The 18,830-nt window shown below is 38.1% G+C and overlaps 2 long non-coding RNA genes across 3 annotated transcripts; one reads left to right on the plus strand and one right to left on the minus strand.

Annotated features, from left to right (window-relative positions):
• Positions 1 to 461: 461 nt before the first annotated feature.
• LOC135303376 (uncharacterized) lies at positions 462 to 11,672 on the minus strand. 2 transcript variants are annotated; one of them, XR_010364863.1, is made up of 4 exons: positions 11,551 to 11,672; positions 8,202 to 8,293; positions 2,377 to 2,545; positions 462 to 597 (listed from the first exon to the last, which is right to left on the minus strand). It is a non-coding gene; the product is annotated as an uncharacterized LOC135303376 (long non-coding RNA). The 2 variants fall into 2 exon arrangements; XR_010364865.1 differs by having other exon boundaries at positions 2,377 to 2,599.
• Positions 11,673 to 11,755: 83 nt separating this feature from the next.
• On the plus strand, positions 11,756 to 18,319 carry LOC135303382 (uncharacterized). The gene is made up of 4 exons (XR_010364867.1): positions 11,756 to 11,887; positions 12,279 to 12,373; positions 16,833 to 16,969; positions 18,184 to 18,319. It is a non-coding gene; the product is annotated as an uncharacterized LOC135303382 (long non-coding RNA).
• The last annotated feature ends 511 nt before the right edge of the window (positions 18,320 to 18,830 follow it).

Here is an 18,830-nt window from a genome sequence, read left to right on the forward strand (position 1 = left end):
GATTTTCAGAAATATTTTGACACAGACCTTTCTGTGAAATAGTCACTTCTCTTGTCTTTCATTCCTAAACTGGTATGTCACATTTTTGCTTTTTTGTCACATGATTAATGTGGCTTTGAAAGATTCAAAAATCAATACACATATGCTCAGATGGAAACATCTGTATTTTAAATGTGTCCTTTCGTCTTAGTTCTCCAGCCCATCTGCAAAATATGTTTCCTGTTGGACTTAATAGGTGTTAGTTGTGCAGGTAGTGGTAATGTAGGAGGTCTTCTGATCTGACCTTGTCCTTGCCATGAAATCAGATCCTCCTTGCAGATTCAGGAATGTGGTGTATCTGGTACAATTTTCTCCTCCCTCCAGGTCTCCAGGAAGTATTTTTCTTATTAGATTTTTTTGTTTGTTTATTTTTTGAAGTGCTCCTATTTCTTTTTGCCTTGAAATATTTTTCATTACATTGAGCACAACATAAGTAGTGCAACACATCTCTTCATGCCTTCAGCCAGCAGATAGCTTTACATTCTCAAATTCCACTGGCTTCCTTAAATGCTCAGCCTATTCAGTGTATTGCAGGAACAAACCTTCAGTGGATATCCCCTGGGAAATCAAAAGAAAGATTCCTTCAAGCCAGCTAGCATCATATATATTCAATGAACACAAAGGGGATGAGGCAGAGCATAATCCAGTATTTGAGGGATTTTACTGGCATGATATTGCAAAGATCATGTTAGTCCATGCTGAGAAACACTGCAGGTTTTGTGAGGGCTAAATGTGTGTTCTCTGTCAGTGTAGGAATCTGCCCTTCACAGTACTCCTGTTTCCTATCTCAGAATCAGCAACTAACTGCCCACCTGCATGAGCCTGGCCTGTACTGATCCTTCAGAGTGCTGGAGTGTAGAGAAGGGGAAAGAAATATTTTACTGGCGGGATTCTTTTGCTCCTCAACAGATTTAATACCACGTGCTGGGAACTTTGCAGAAGTATGGAATATACTCCCCATCCCAGAGAAATGGATCAGTGGATGGGACTATGTAATAACCCATAAAACCCATTTATAAATGTTGCCAGCAACTTTTGTTACAGTTGTAGAATCTCTGCAACCTTTCATGGAAGTTCCTACATCTCTGTATGTCACTGCATGTGCTCTGTGGTCTAAGCCACGATTAGGAAATAGTTACTCCACCGTAAATGCAGAATTTGAATGTAGGAGCAGAAATCCTTTCCAGGAGAAAGATGGGCAGAGGGGTAGGAGGAAAAAAACTTGCTGAAAAGCACAGTTAAGTCCTTTGTACTGTGGAAATGAATCTGGTTTTGGTGCTGGGGGCTGAGTTAGTGTTGATGCACAGAAGTAAAACAAGAGTATTCAGACAAGTGGAACATGATCTGATAAGCCTGGAAATAACTCTGTCAGGCTATGCAGCCCAAATGACATCCCTGTCTGTGTCCTTTCAACACCTTTGATTTGAGTACAACCTTCCCAGAGGAAGGCTTTTCCTGTGCCTTCTGTCCTGCTTCACTACTTCACAAACTCCCTGATGGCTGAAGCAGTGCAGGCTAATGTTAGAGGAGAGCTATGGACTTTTCTAGAAGGGACAATATTTCTTCTGTGGGTTTTTTTTTTTTTCAGCCTGCAACCTGACTGTCCTTTCAATATATGCTAGCCAATCTTTTTACTTACTCTGCCAGCTTCAAACAGAAATGAAGTTGTACCTTTCATTTATAAGATGCTTGAACTCTGTGTGTGTACATGAATAGATCAAACTAGAATTAGGTCTGCTCAGGTTTTTCCAGTGTGACGGAGATGCAACAATTTTTATAGACTTCCCAGAACACAATTTCATAAAGGTTGATGTTCACTGAATGAAACTTTTGCAAAATGTATATCCTTATAACACAAATAAAATGCAACAAGATTTGTGCCTGAAGATTCATAGACATGAATAATGTTCACACAATACCAAATTTCACTAAACTTAATATAAAGATTTATATTTGAACTATAGTCTTCAATTTGCATAATTTATGCCCTAGCGGTTACATGGCTGCATTTATCAGAAAGGGGCTGTTCTTATGGGAGGTAATTCTACTAAAGCTTGTGATCATTTGGCTCTTGATCAGTGAAATGAACTGAATCTTATTTTCTGTGTCTGTCTCTTCATATGTTTTCTACCCTCATATGCTTTAGCTCTGGCAAGAAGAATATGTATTTAAAATCAGTATATTAATCACCTGCCCGTGAATCAACCAAAAAAAATGCAGGCTCTGCACCTAACACCATCTTTAATATTTCTCCTAGGCATGATAGTTGTCCTACCCTCAACATCCATGGATTTTACAAATCAGAAATATTTTATATGTGGAGAAGTAAATACACACCAATCTTGTTAATCTTCACCGTACATCCTATTGTCTAAGTGTTTACTTGTGAGCAATCAGGCACATCATAGGTGGGTGGGAGATCAGGAGTCCTTGGGAAATCTTCAGTCACACTGGCACCTCCAAAGGTCTCATTGTGTACCCATTACCACTGATTGAATGGTGTTGCCTTTGGGAGAGGAATTTTGGCTCAAGTAAAAAAATTGGCGAAGCTCAGGAAAACCTGGATCAGGATATAAAGGTGAACAAGTTTACTCTCTTGGGCTATGGCAAACAATGAAGGTCATCGTACAGTCTCATTAATGTGGTCACTTATCCCTGAAAAAAACCTTATTGACTGCTGTGATATCATTTGCATTCATGAATTAATAAATAGTGCTTTCATCTTAATAAGAAAGAACAGAATAATCTTGACTAGATTAGGAATGCTAGACTAGAAATAGCCAGATAACCATGTCTTAAAATAAAACAGGGTAAAACTCTTCATACTTTTCACAAAAACATGATTTTCATTAAAAAAAAAAGGAAAAAAGGAAAAAAAATAAAGGGAAAGGATCACCAAAAGCACCTTTTTTTTTTTTTTCATGACTTATGCCTCTTCTGCGGCTGTGAGCACATTCATTTCTTCATAATCCCTAGCACCGCAGAAGAAAGAGGGCCTTCAGGTGAAAGGTTACCTACATTTATAATGTCAGGCACAGAGGCTGGTGAGGTAAAAGGTAAATGGTAATTTTATCATTAGCGTGCCTGACCCCTTGCCCCGGCCATATCTCTTCGGAGACGTTAGGAACGGCTCACCTGCCAAGATGCAAACACTTAAAGGTCAATGCGCACAGAAATCTTCAAGAGCTTACAACCGAATTGCTGACACCTTTTATTATCACCGCTTAAATAAATGATTCAAGTGGCCAGACAATGCTGAGACTGGTTTAATGTCAAGATTTACAGGAGGAGCTCTTGGAGCACTCTTTTCTAAAGTCTGGCTACATGGGTACGATTTTTTAATTCTAGAACTGCGTGAACAAGGAGGGGGATTTCACACCACTTAAAGGAGTTTTAACATGTATCCTGCTTTTGCAAGGCTTTCCAGCACTGCACAAGCACGAAGTTTTATTCCCATTGGAGTAGTGAATGCAGATTCCTGGAACCACTATCATCCTAGTATATGATGTTGGAAAACTCATTTGACCTCTGTGCATGAGAAGTTATGACTTATGGGAGGATATTTTGCAATCGAATGATAAATTTTTGGGACACCAGCCACACTCCATTATTATTTAATTAAGTAACTAGGTAAAGATCCTTTCCTGTTTTTCCAAGCTGTTTCCACATTAAAAAGCTCTAAAATATGGACACATCAGCATCAGAGTTTGAAAGAGCACCAACATTTACCCATGCATGCAATATTTACAGGATCAACAACTGTGCTTCTAAAGGGTGAGTGTAATTTACTCCTGACCCTGTATCCCACACCTCCCATTTGTAGTAAAAGGGCTTACTGGTTCCAGTCAGGTTTACAGGATCCTGAGTGGTTTGAGATTGGTGTATGTGTTAAAGCTGCCTTACATAATTTTTCACCAATAGAGGATACCCTGAGCCTCCACACCTATAAAGTCGCAATATTTTCTGTTTGACACTACAAACACAGCAACTGATTACGAGTGTGTGATGCAAGTTCTCTGCATCTGTATCTCTTTTGTTCTTCTTGCACAATGTTCACCATTCTCATTAATCTGCCTTGTCTCCATTTACTCCATCTGTCCTCAGAAATAACATATTCACTTCCTTTGACTTAGTGATATTCAATTTTTTTTTCTCCAGGCAATGTTCCACCTACTTTTCCCATGTATTTCATGAACCTTCTTCCTGAAAGAGTTGTATATCCCTGAAGCTGTCTGATGAAAAGTTTCGTTTCTGCTTCCTACCTATCACCTGTATCACTTGCACTTTTTTCCTGTGTTATGTTGTTCCCACCATCTTCTTCCTGTGCTGCATTAAGAGGTAACATAGTAATAATAGCAGTTTAAATGAGAGAAAAAGAATATGTGTGTAGCCAAAGAATGCATATTTCAAGAAACTGATCAAAACCGAGGACTGTAGTGAAAATACAGGGAGTGTTTATGAAAAAAAGAACTGTCATAGAAGCTTCAGTCATCCAAGTGCTTTTCTAGGAACAATAGTAGGTGGGCCACATATCTCTGGCTGTTTGCACCACAGCAATATTTACACACAAACAAGGCATTGTTACAAGAAGATGCACCTGCTGAGTGTAAAATTCAGGACAGGCTTCTGTTTTCACAAATCTCTTACTTTTTTTCCTATGATATCCTACATAAGTGATCTGGTCATAAGTGTCTTTTCTTGGTTTCATCATGTAATATAATTCTATCTGGAAACATATCAGTAAAAGTTATTGCAAAGCTGTAATCGCACTTTGGCTTTCACATTTATAAAATGAGAAAGAATGTTGCACCTCCAGAGGGCTGCTAAGTATACAGCTGAAATGCAGTTTAAGAAAGCATTTTTGTATTATTTATTGATAATCCCTCTTTATTAATAATTATCTTTTATTATTATCATTCTTACTAATTGTGAAGATCAAGGACACCAGAGATTACTACTTATTTAACTTCTAATAAATGAAATATTTTATTTTTCTTTTCCATCCTCTGCTTAAATGGTTTATTGTCTGAAGGCAGATATTTTGGGGAGAAGAAAAATAACCTATCAAAGGTTTTGAAGTTGTGAAGTCCTAAACAGAAATGGGAACTGACTCCAAATCACTTGACATGTTAGGAAGGTTCATCTAAGGCTCAGATTATCTAGAACTTTGACTGGCAACATTGGACATCAGGTGCTTCAGGTAATTTAAATGCTTCTGCTTTCCCAATAATTCAGCATGCTTAGTTAGCATTCCATCTAAGATATTTTCCGTCATTGCTACCTGCACAGCAGATCTATCAGTGGAAGACAAAAAGCAATGAAAGCCCTGGTATATTTAGTGCCATAGCATGTAATATTACTAGAGCTCTGCCTGGCCAGCTCTTTAAAACCTCACTGATTTGTGGCACCCTCTCCACAGGAGCATCTGGCTGCATAGGCAGAGCTTTAGCAGACACTCACATGCCGGGAGTATAAGGGAATTCACTGGAGCAGAGCTCAACTGAGCCACAGATTTAACTATGACTAACTTTCTGCAGCAAGTTATCTCAGAGGGACTTAAACCTAGCCTGACGCTTAAGCACTTAGATGAGTCAGGGATGTAATAATGAAGTGCTGGAATTACAGCTGCCATTTCATAAAATGAATTGTATGAAATATATACTTTTGTACTCTGCTACAGCTTTCTACCTGCTGAGCTGCTTTCATGGAGTTTAATAACATAACAGAACTGCACAAACTGCAATCTTTCTTGCGTTGCACTGGCCTTGTGCATCAGACCTTCTGTACAATCTTAATTTTGACAATACATGATTAAGATATCATAAAGCAGTTTATAACCATTATAAAAATATATTTACTTTTTTATCCAACCACCTGATGAACACAGCAGGTAGTAATAAAATTAATTTTATTACATGCCTTTCAGTACACAAAAGAAATAAAACACTTTCTTTTTTATGCCAATATTATACAACCATGCTTAAGCAAAACATCTGCTCTGCCTCACCTTTTTATGTTTCTTGGTTGTTTTTCTGGTTTGCTTTGAAATATTTCTTTTCCACACCATCACAAACACTCAAAGAGTAATCAATAGATGAAATTATCTTAGGAAACACTCACAAAAGCTCAAAGAGATTAGAGGCTTCCACCTTTGCTTACCATGCAAAGTTATTTCTTTTTGGATCACAGTAATCCCTATTTGAATTCTGACTGTGAGTGTGTGCAGAACATGCCACTGCCTCTGACACCAGCTGGTTGCTTGCACATGTGGAAATAGACTCCTTCAACGTGGAAAGTAAGCATTGTGTTGCAGCTCTCGTCTGGATGTTGACATGCCAAATAATGGTGACAGAAACTCTCAATTTTTAATGCAGTAAAAATTACTGTAGCTGCTGATGGAAACCAGCTACTAACAGGTGGGATGTGACAAAACATACCCAACTCAGCACCTTTTCTCTACAGAGAAGGATGACATGCATTTACACCTCTGCACAAAGATGGAAAATGCTGCTCTGAACATTTTCAAGACATGGAAGAAGGCAGAGATGCCTAGAGGCATGCTTATTTTTATATCTGTTGATATTTGAAGCTATAAACTCCAACATGGTGTAAAACATCTCATTCTGATTCCACAAAAAAGTGAAATTGAGAAAAGAACTTGGGCTGGATATTCTTGGCTTGAGAAGTTGATATTCTCTTACAGGATAATACCCTCCTTCCTTTCTGTTTGTTCCACACAGACTAATACAAAGTGTTTACAGATCCCAGGTAGTTTGATATGGAAGTATCTGATGTTTATATTTCCTTAATGGAAATGCCAAAACCACAATGCATGAGAACATATCATATACATAGCACTTCAGGATAACGGTTGCTTTTAAATATGGTTACAAGGTTTTCAGGTAGCTCTTTCCTCCATGCCTCTGCCCCACTAGAACACACATTCTTGTGCACATTTGTGGAATCAGACCTCACCACAGAAGAGGAACAGACAGTTAGACCAATGTAATTCTAATACCTCCTAATGCACATCAATTTTTTTGTTGTTGTTTTGTTTCTTAATAACCTCCAATTGCAAAATATGTAGGAAGCCACGCATAAATTCAGGTTATAGTGTCATCCCCTAAGAGATAAACACAGGCAACAGCATTTTTATGTGAGGGGAGAAAAAAAGAATATCCAATTTTCCACTACAAAACAGGTGAACTCAGATTTTCAAAGTACATCGCACTTGTCTCTCTTGTTTATTTAATCCTAATTTATCGGATCAAGAAAAGAATAGTACAGTTTGGTTTTCTGGCATGTTCATGTCCACAGCAAAAAGAAGGTCATTGCATTTGGGTACTAATCTACCAGTGCAGTAAGCCGTGATTAAAATGTCTTGGTAATGTTCTCAGAAAAGCATTACAACTGCTTGAATCCATATTCATCCATGGCCAGAGAAGAGGGGATGCTAGTCTGGTTTGGTTAAATACATATAAACTTATTCCCCAGTCAGTCAGCTAGAGCAGCAGCTCTGTATTTCAGCAAGCGAAATAAAATGATTGCCTGGGGTCAGGATAAAGCAAAGGTACGCAGGACCATGAAACAGTTTTCACTGCTATCACTGCACTTCAGAGGACGCAATAGAGCTCTCACTGGGGATCACAAGTGACCTCAGCTCTCCTTATAAGTTTCTTATACCCTTAAATATATTTTAATGTCCACTGAGAAGGGGACGGGTTAAATAAAGAGGACAACTGGGTGAGTGGGGGGATGTGTGTTTTGGCTTTGTGCTATGTTCCAATTCTGTCAAGGAGTCTGAGCTTTGGACAAATAAGCAGGGAGAGATATAGTCTTAGAATAAAGTGAAATGAAGGTGCAATACAAAAAAAGATATCTCTGTTCAACTTCTGAGTGAAGTTCTGTGTGCCTGAGCCACGCTTCCCCTGCTGCCACTGCTGCGGCTTCTCCTCTTGTTTTTTCATAATCGTCCCCGTTATGAGTCTTTGTTCACAAAGGTGGAAAACACGGAGGGCTCTAATGATGTATTATCACAGGTCAGGGAATGAAGCATATAAATCTCCCTGGCATTTGCCTCTACACAATACCTCTAAAGGGACAGCAGCATTCCTTAAAGATGTAGCTTTCCCCCAATCAGATGACTCAACAAGGAAATGTACCTGTGGGCTTTTGCCAGGATAATCACCTTTTCCTCTCACTGCTCCTTGGACAGCTCCGACCTTGTCTGCTTTTCTTTAGTCTGCTGTGTTTTCTGTAATGAAGACTAGAATTCAATTGTACATCTGGGACTAATAGCTTTTAAACCTAAATTATTTCTCTCACAATTACAGAGAGATTGTCATAAACATACAAGCAGTGAAGTACAGAGAGATGCTTTCACTGTAAAAGCCATTTTGAAAACAAAACTTCGGTCTAATTTAAAGATGTTATTGTTGTTATAGTTGGAGACTGATGGAGCTGTCTTTGAAGACCATGTCAGTACTGCAATTGGCTTAGTCTAAATCAACAGAAACCTGGATTGTACAGAGGAGTGAGAGTAAGACTATGTACAAAATGTCAGTAATCAATGGCAGTTGTGTTATTGTCATGACAGTATGACGGCAGTTCAGTGAAGCAATTATTAATTTTTCATAATACAACTGAACGCAGAGACTTCCAAAGAAATAACAAGGTTTACTACATATTACACAATTACCAAGGATAGAGTAAAATAGAATAGAAAATTCTGTCATATACTCTGAGAAGAATCTACATTTTAAACCCAAGATCATTGTACAAGTTCTCTGCAATTGTAAATGGAATAACATCACCACTGTAGTTAATGCACTATTTTAGACTGGCTGGGTATTAGAAATTTCCAGCTCAGTTTATGATTACTTCCTTCATATGTAGACATTACACTAGTATTGACTCTGAAAATAGCAACATTGTAATTTTGTAGGAATCTAAATCCCCACTCCTTGCACTCTGCACTAGAATGACCAATTGTGCATGGAAAGACAGCAGTGAATTGACCATTTGATTAATACTTATGATATTGCCAAAATAATGGCACTTGCTCCACTGGCTATATGGAATCAAGTGCAATATTGGCAGTTCCTATTGGCTTTGAGTCCTCCATTGATAAACACTTATATTTTAATAAGTTAAATTAAAATTAAGTCAAATGTTAATTTAACTGGAAGTCCACTCTTTTGTAAAGAAAAGATTCAGTGCAAGCAGTGATGGCCTCCAATATGCTCCCAGCCCTGTTGTTATAACTAGACTCACAATAGACTCAGATTGTGTGTTTAAGGAATATAGCTTGTACAGGGTCTTCATCCTGACAAGGATCCTATAGTTCTTGTGGGAATTCTAGTAGACCTTAACAAAATAATTTTCCCATTCTCCATTTCTTTGTTATGGCTTAATTACCAGTGGACATGGGTGTCATTATTTCTACTGTTCTCAGAACTTTTTCAGAATGAAATCCCATTTATTTTGCATAATGCTTATCTATTTATTTTTCTCTTTCTTGATTTGCGCTTCATCCCACTTCCTACTGAACAGTTTTGTAGCTATTAATATAAGCAATATATTTCCTTCTATTTCCAGAATAAAGGTTACACATATTTCTTTACTTGGTGTTCTCAGAACAACAAGTTTTCTCATCATGATGCTTCTAAACAAATGAGCAATCATGTTCCATCAATTTCAACTTTTACTTATGATTTTAAAACAAATTTTTCTCATTCACAAGAGCACATACGACTGTGTTCTTCAATCTACTTATTTTACATTCTCTTTCGTGAATATTCAGAGTGATCAAAGGTGCTTAATTAGGCCCTTGTAAAAATTCTTTGGTTGCTGCGCTTTGCATTGCACTCACAGGATTGTCTTCCTTTTATTCGTAAAATATTATAAAGCCATAGCATTTAGTTACTTTCAAAGCAGAACGGAAAGCTCTTTTTCAATGTGTTGTTCCTTGAGTCTGTAGACTGAACATGCTGATTGTACTCCCATTTTCATAAAGAGCCATGAGATACTTGGTGTGAAAGATAGTAATGCCCATATGGAATTGGCATTGCGCAGTGCACGTGTCTCCCAGCAGAGTAGCGGGTTTTGCTAACTGGTGTTTCATGACAACTGTATCTTACTTCTGATGAACACAGCAAGGGGTCAGCTGAGAGGAGGAGCCTTAGCACAATGAATTTAAAGTATATTAACAATGAAGTTAAGTACATACAACCATCAGCAAGTGTTGGTGAATCTGAAAACAGACCCAAATCAGACACAAGGGATTTTGTATTCACCCTTAAAGGTGGTAGCACAACTGACTCCACAGAGAAGTGCAACATCTGTCACAACCCCAGTGATGGACACCAAATTAATATATATCTGCTGAGAACTTGGAGTGATAAGATTAGATAGAAAGCACAAAAAATGTTGGTTTGTGCACAGAATTAGATTACCTGCTGCTTCTGGATCATTTAGGTTAATATTTGTCCTAATGAAGACATAGAAGTTTTTCAGAATCAAAGAATCTCCAGGCTTTGATCAATTAATCTAAACCAGAAAATATTTAACCAATAACAAGCAGGTTGCCAGATAAGAAATAAGAAAGGAAAATTTCCTTCATCTTTGGTAACATTGTAAAACTGTAATTGCTGAATCTAAACTATCATATTCAGCTGTACCAACTCATGAAGAATATTGCCTGGATTCCTTTTGTCCTTGTCATCAAGTTTTCACCATATTTATAAAAAAGATGGCACAACCAACCTTCCACCCAGAAATACAGAAGTTCTGATCATACAAGTGTTCCATTCTAGTCACTAAAGAAAACTAACACAGTTCCATGCTAGTCACTAAAGAAAATTAATCCCACCTCAGCCAAAACTAACACACTGAGCAACAAGTTTTGAATTGCTTTCTATGATATGGAAGCAACAAAATTCAGGCACCAATGCCTTTTAGTTCTCGTAATAGTATTAAGGGGCATTTTTTCAAATGGTTAAACTTTACCTCCAGGCTTTCAGGATCATGTGCTGTGTCATTATCAAGAAAAATCTCACTGCATTAAGAAGCAGCCATCACTTTTAAAAAGCTAGAGACAATGGGGTTTAGTTAAAAACAAAACAAAACCAAGAAAGCCTTATCACATAAGCAGCATGAACTTGTGTGGGAAAATAATGTATATAATGATAATTGACACTTCCCTAACTCTTGTAATAATAATAAAGTATATTCTCAAGCCAATCTTTTTTTATTTAACAGGAATGGTGTTTAATTCATCTCTTTCTTAAGTGTGCCTAACACCAAGTGTGAAACTTACAGAGCCCCTCACCTCCTCAATTACCTTTGTAAAGTCAGGACTTTACAGTGCTTACAAAAGCCTATCTGTTTAAGCAAAATGAAGAAAGGCTTGACACTGGTTTAGGAAGTCATCCTGCCATTCCTATAATCAAATCTCATCCAGATATTTCACCCATTTAACATCATTTCTTTTGCATTAATTTGCTTACAGACCTGATGTTTTTGCCACCCCCTCAGTATTATTGACGTGTATGTAAAAGTAAATAGAATGGAAGGACGCTGTACATATATGGTAGGAGATTGAAGACAAGATCTTTCCCTTCTTGTTTGCTAACATTTGTTGCCATTGTGTCATAAACAAAAAATAAAGTCATAAACACCAACACCCTCTTCAAACAGTGAAGAGTAACCCCTGGTATCCAACACAAAACTTTCAGTACAGTTCAACATGCAACTCTGACTCATGATACTTATCCCCACAAAATATATCTGTATGTCTGTCATGTTTGTGCTATGTAAATGGGGCAACTTCAGCGTGCAGCTTTCAAAGGTAATTTCTTTCAGCTGGAACAGTACTGCTTCACAAGTAATTGTGCTATATATTAAATGAAGTCCTGAAAGAGAATAGCTCAGCTTTTATATAAGCACATATGATAAATGACCAGCAGAATCAGCTGAGTCAGTAATCAATGGTAGACTACAAAATACATGTGTCTGGGAATCCAATAAATTGGTTTGTTTTCAGAAATCTCGTCTTATGTTGAATGTGGTGTTTATCAGCATTAATCTTCAACAGTGGCTGCCAGTGGGGCTGTAAGTTACTCATTTGAGTGAGCTCCCTGATTGATGTTGTTCATACAAACTTCTATTCTCAAAGCAATATCTACACGGAAAAAACACTTTGCCATGATTAAGGAAATTATTGATGTTTTCATTTTTAGACAGTAACATCTCATCTAGGATTCACCAAGAGTAGCAGATTCAGCAGCTTCAAGTTTTAGATATTTGTGGCAGCATAATGGATTCAAAGCACGAGGTGAGACTCCAGGCAAAACTTGCAGCACAGAGAAGCAGGAGGTTTGGGTAATAGCAGTACAACTTCATGCCTTCACAGTTCTGTTTAACATCAATCCCTTGTCACTGCTGGTATGATTGCCAAGCTGAGGCACAGAGGAACACTGTTGGCACCCAGGGAGACATCCATGTAGAGGAAGAGTAACCACTGATCTGCTCACTCTGCCCTTCTCCACTGCCCCATCCATGATCTCACCTCAAAACTAGAAAGTGTGGAGTGAACCTCCTTGGAGCATTTTACTTTTTACAATAGGGACATTCTCCATATGCCAGAAAAGAAGTTTTAATATCTCATTCATCTGAAGAAAATAAAGCAAAAGAGTAAATTCTTATTTATCTCCCTATCTTTACATCTACTTTAGTATTCTAACCCCCCACACTGCTTACATGTCTAGGTAGCTTTTGAGTTTCCTTTACAATATTTTAGCTATTTTTTTTTTTTAACAAATCAGCTTTAGTCCTGTATCTTTTTTTAATCTGTATTTTCATCATCCACTTTGCAACAGACATACATTACTGGAGGAAGTCTGCTGTTGGTTTTAAGGGATATTTGTTTGAGTGATTGTTGCTTTTTTTCTTGCATGTTAAAAGGAGGGAGACTGGAAAGATTTTTTTTTAATTTAAATATACTCACAGTTTGGACTGAAGTCCAAATCTGACTGGCCTGGTCAAATATTAAGATCCACAGGAAATTTAAAATAGCATCAATTGCATATTCCTCCCTTTCAGTTAGATAGTACACCTCTGAGTCACATATTTTAGCTTCCCAAGGGTTAATTATTTCAGCTTGGTAGTCTAATTCTAAATATCAGCTGTAGGTTTAAACCCTGGAGTGTGAATCTGAGAAATTGTCTTCTGCTAATCCAACTCCCCAGAGGCATTTTAGGTGATTACAGTCATTCTAGCTGTAATTTATATAATTATAGAAAATCTGATTTTTCTTGGTTGTCTTTTTTTTTCCCCATTTGTCTCCTGTTGCCTGGCCTGAAATAGAAGGTAGAGATTTCATTTATGCTGCTAGATATGTAAGTGTATGTATTTTTCCCAAGCTGCTGTATTGATCATGGGATGTTGTGGTGATGTTTTACCAAGTGACAGCTTTAGAATAATACATCTGTGCAGGTGTACATGAAAGTCAAGATGGGGAAATGAAACAGCAAGACATGCATGATCACCCCTGCAAAAGTGTGGCAAATTGCAGAATACCACCATGTGGAGGCTACAGCCAGTGGTGTACTCTTTTCCTGTTTTCATGAAGACTTTTTTTCTTTCTTTCTCTTTCTGTATGCAGAAGAACCTTTCTTGCTGTCATGAGTTGTCTAATCTCTAATCATCTTTCTAATTGTCTAAATGTGCTGAGATTTCTAGATGTCTAATTCCATATCCAAGCTATGCCAAGCCTTAAAGAGGTTGTATTGAAAACAAAACAAAACAAACAAACAATTAAACAAAACAAAGAAAAAAAAGAGGTCTACAGAAAAAAATTTCAGACACAAAATCCCTAGCAAAGCACAGAGACAACCATTGTGCACAGTGCAGAAGATATCTGATTAATGACAGCTATTTGGCATTAATTATTAGCAACCTTGTCAAAGAGATATTACATCACAGCCATGAACTCTGTTTTATTCTCCTTTGTTATGATCCATGGAGTACAGGGAAGGAGCATTATGGCAATGAGGGGACATGGAGAAGTCTAGATACAGTATTGTATGGATAGACAGTGATTTAATCAATGCTAAAATGTTGGAAAATATATGTCTTTTTTATATACTTTAAAATGTTGGGAGAGGATGGGGACACATTTCCATTTGAAGATTTTATTCTAATAACATGTACCAATTTTCTTTGAGAAAGATGTAGATTCTCACAACTGTGATACATCCAATTTTATTCTGCTTCTGCTGAGCACCATAGAGTGACTGGACTAGAAAAGATCTCAGTTCAAATCTCCTGGGAAGGGCTCAGAATACTCCTCTGAGTATCTAGAGGATGTTTTATGTCCTGATGAAATGCTTCCATTACTTGGGAAACTTTCAAATGCTCATTAGAGCACATTAAGGAGAGTGTGAGAACAACCTGATAGCTGCTCTCCAGGACACCCTGGCAAGAAACTGAATTAATTGTGAGACATACATAGGTAGGTAGGTAGGTAGGTAGGTAGGTAGATAGATAGATAGATAGATAGATAGATAGATAGATAGATAGATAGATAGATGCAATCCATCTCCTCTCTGCTGTGCTGTGCTACTCTGAAGATGCAGGCAGGAGTTTAGTCTCCACCTCTGAAAGCACAAGATCTGAGAGAAGAAGGGAAGAGGAAGAGAGCAGCTACTTTGTGCATTTCTTTTCTTTCTATCAAAGCATGCATCTGTCCAAACCTTCTGAAGAAAAGAGATATTATTTTTATTGGGAGCTAGAGCAGATCCTCAGAAGTGAATACATGGTAGATCTCGGATTTTTGCCCAGGGAAGGATTTCACAGCTGCAATTCTCCTTTGCACTCAGTTTCACAACAGTGTGACATCAATGACAATGGTTCTTTGTTAGCATAACAGATAAATGAGTCCTGTAGTGGTTTAGTTACTTAAAAGAATCAGAAATAAAAAAATAACAGTAATGCTTGCTTTTGATTCACAGTATTTTTATTTATTAGAAATTAGCTAATATCATGGTGATCAAATCTTAAGCCAGCAGAGCCCTTTGGATTTCCTCCTACTCTTCCATTCCAAGAAAGAACAGGTGAATTACATATCATGTGTTTTTTAACTGGGAAATATTATTCCTTATCAATTTGCTTGCATTAAGGAACAGGTTATATGATATGGTCAGAACAATATTTATTTGTAGCAGTTCATGACCTCTTCATTTATATAAATACTTATGACTCATATTTCTTGCCTTCTCCATCTCTCACTCACCAATAGCTTCATTTTTGTTACAAGCTTTTATATTTGCTATTAGTCATAAAACACTTTCAAGTAGATATTTAGGTGCTGTCACCTGGATCTGACCCTCTAAGTTCTATCTGTCCCGTTAAAAATAGGGAGTGAGTGACTGAAAAGCAGAAGAAAAGTAATAACTGTTAAATTACCAAGTAGGTTATTGCTTTTCTTACTCATCCCTCCCCACCTCACCCCCACATACTAAAGAAAAAAAAAATCAAGACAGGCAAGGTTTTCAAATCACATATTCCTTCAGCAATAATAAGGTGGTTGATGCTTAAAGCCTCTCGCCAGCCTTAATCCCTAAATCCCTTGCATGCCATAGCAAATTGAAATTCAGTTTGGGCTGTCCAGCCTTGTAAAGACAAACCATACCTCATCAAAGAGGTGTCTGTGTTGATAAATTGCTCCCTCCATGCACATGACACTATCTCTAAAAGTGATTTGTGTACATTAGGACAGCAGAAAAAGATGAAACGAAAAACCCTTAAGAGTAAACTAAGATGAAGAATAAAAAAGATTACTTGGAGCAGTCAAGTAGCTTTTTACAGAATCAAATTTTGGGAAAAATCATTCATTGTAGTCTCTGTAAAACACAAATCCTGCATATAGGCCCAGCAGACATGACTTACCATGGATGTAAAACCCACTGTGGAATTGCTCAGATATGTCTGCAAAGCTGTTGCGGGGATGGAGTTCAGGAGGGCAAAATACTGAGCAAATGGAATGAATTCTTCTGTTGTCTGATTGAAAGCAAACATATTACAACATTAGCAAGTATTTTGGTTCCTGCTGTTCTAGTGCAGCTAGGATGAAATCTTAAGATGTTGTTGTGTTTTATCCAATGTACAAGACAATTTTTCTCTGAGGGAAGCAGAATTCTGCTGCTGTTGCTGCTGTCTTCCAGTTGGAATTTGTGTGTCCTGAGTAGCTATTCATCATTACTTTTTGCAGTGCTCCTAATATAACATACTTTGAGAAAGGTTTGTTAGATTTTCACAGCAACTACTGCTTAGGATGTAAAATGCTGCTCCTGGTACTTCAGGAGTCTCTATGTTTTCCTGATTAAGAAATCTAAATAAACAAAAGCTGAGAGAAATTGAATATGCAGAAAGTGGAGGGTTAAGTATTTTATCCAAACAAAATTCAATGGAATTGAAAGGTGACCATCTGATGGTATCTGTTTTAATAGTAACATTCTGTATTGCAATGATTAGTGTGTGAATATCTATTTTGCAGTAACTAGGAGAAAAAAAGACTTGTTGAAGAATTTACTGTGCAGGTTCTCAGACCCATATCATAATGAGCAAAAGAATATTTTTAGCATTCCTGTGTAAAAAACCCTCTCTTGTCCCCTGCCACAAAAATCCCTCAGACCTCAGGCCCTATAATGAAGAATGGAGACAGGTTATTGTGGAACAAATTGTGCAGCTGTGTTTTGAAACTGTTTTGAGTCCTTTTCTCCCACTTCCCACAGTCTTCCCAGTGGTGTTGTGGGCACTTCACAAGAATGGCCATGAGAAAGAATTTGCCGGCCTAAAATAGTTCCCTGAAGACCAGCAACAGCAAAAACACCAAAGAGAAATCCAAAGGAGAAAAGAGATGATTCCAAAAGTAAGCACCCTTTTAGAAATATGTGGGAAGTCTATATGTAAGTCCCTGAAGGTAATTAGATCAGACATAAGAATTATGCTGATCCCTACATGGATCCTTTGTCTCTCCTTAAGGCTGATAACTCGCATCTCAAAGAACCTTGACAAACAGAAGTGATTGACACTCTCCTCATTCAGACCTGATGTGTCTCAACCATTTTTCCATAATTCAATTTTGTATGCATGATCTGAGTTCTTCTACAATGTGTCGTTCAGAGAATTCATATGGCTTTCCACACCTGATTAATTACTTAACTAATCCTGGTTTTTTTCCACTTTGCAAGTCAGAACCACAAGTAAATTCCTCTATGCAGGCTGCTGCATTCAGATGCTTATTTCAAATATAATATGAGGGGAGATGTAAGACTAAACTATAACTTATATTGTCTGCTTTCTTAATTTGCTGTTAATATAAAAGCAAGGAAAATAAAACAAAGGCAGAATGGGGTGGTTGAGTAGACAGAGTAGAAATCACAAAGGAAGAAGGGCCAGCCTAAATGTATGGATGCTTGGATGTGTGAGATTTAAAACCGCCCATGTCTCCACAGCCTTATCACCTTTCCACTGTCTTCTGTATGCATATATGCGTATATTAATATCTGTAAATAATTAAATGATGCAGTTCAGATATTTAATTTATGCCATGCCCCTGAAAATATTTGTTCTAGTATTAGAATTTTTGCCAACAAAGAGTTTAAATACCTCCATCTTCTTTCACCTCTGTTGTCTGAGGAATCCAGAAAATTAGTATATTTTCTGTCATTTCTATACTCTCTTTAAATTTGTATATTTGGTTTGGAATTTAATTTTGATATTCAGATTAGTTCAGTCCTCCCACAGGATTTCTAAAGGAACTTCAGAATATCAATTAGTTAAAATGTTGTTCCTATTGATAGATGTTGATTTTTTTGTGTCATGCATTAACAGCAGTCACTTTACAGTACCATAGAGAGATTTGTTATACTGGATCCTCTGCACAGACTTGATTTGACCTGTGATGGTCTGTAGCCTGAAGATCTGGTAATTTAAAAAATCAAGAGAAATGGAAGGTGGGAGAGCAGCATGGGAAGTGTCCCAGCTTACAAAGGCAGGTGGAGGGGCAGATTGCTGGATTCACAGCACAGCCAGACTAAGCACAGCTGAGCCAGGTGCCTCACTGCTGACTGCTCCTTTCAGGTAGCAGACAGAAATGACGCCCACAAAAGCCAGCTTGGCCTGCCTGAGATCTGAGTCTCTGCTACAAGTGCCTTCCCATGGACTAACAGGGAGACAAAGGCAACTGTGCTCCCAGGCACAGAGGTTTCCTTGATGGGCTGGAATCCTTTAATGCTACATGATTGGTGAGAGATGCTGATGGCTCCAAGGGTTCAGCACAGTCCTAAGCCTCATAGAAATAAAGTTGCTAGATGGCTTTACAAATCAGGTCCCACGCTCCACCTTTCAACCATTTCTGACTGCCATAATGTTTACAGCAAAAACAATTTCCTGGTCTTCTTTTGCCCCTGAGCAGTCCCTCTCCCACTCCCCATTCCTGTTGACCTTGTCAGACCTGCTTTAACTCCACTGGTCTGATAGTTCCCTACCCCTGCTCACCCAGCCCAGGGCTTCATCTCCAGGATTGCTCAGGGACTGGGCAGAGAGCCCTCCGGGCTCCCTTGGAGTGGCACTATGGCAGCAGCTGTCGGGAAATGCTGAATGCTGTGCAGGCTCCAAGCTTCCCAGCAGCCAAACACAGCACCAGTGCTACACCTGCAGCCTTTTCAGGCCCAGGTACCACCAGCTCCTTCTCACCCCCAGCATAAGCCCCACCACCCCCATACTGT

Source organism: Passer domesticus, chromosome 1, assembly GCF_036417665.1.
Source record: "Passer domesticus isolate bPasDom1 chromosome 1, bPasDom1.hap1, whole genome shotgun sequence".
Classification (NCBI taxonomy): domain Eukaryota; kingdom Metazoa; phylum Chordata; class Aves; order Passeriformes; family Passeridae; genus Passer; species Passer domesticus.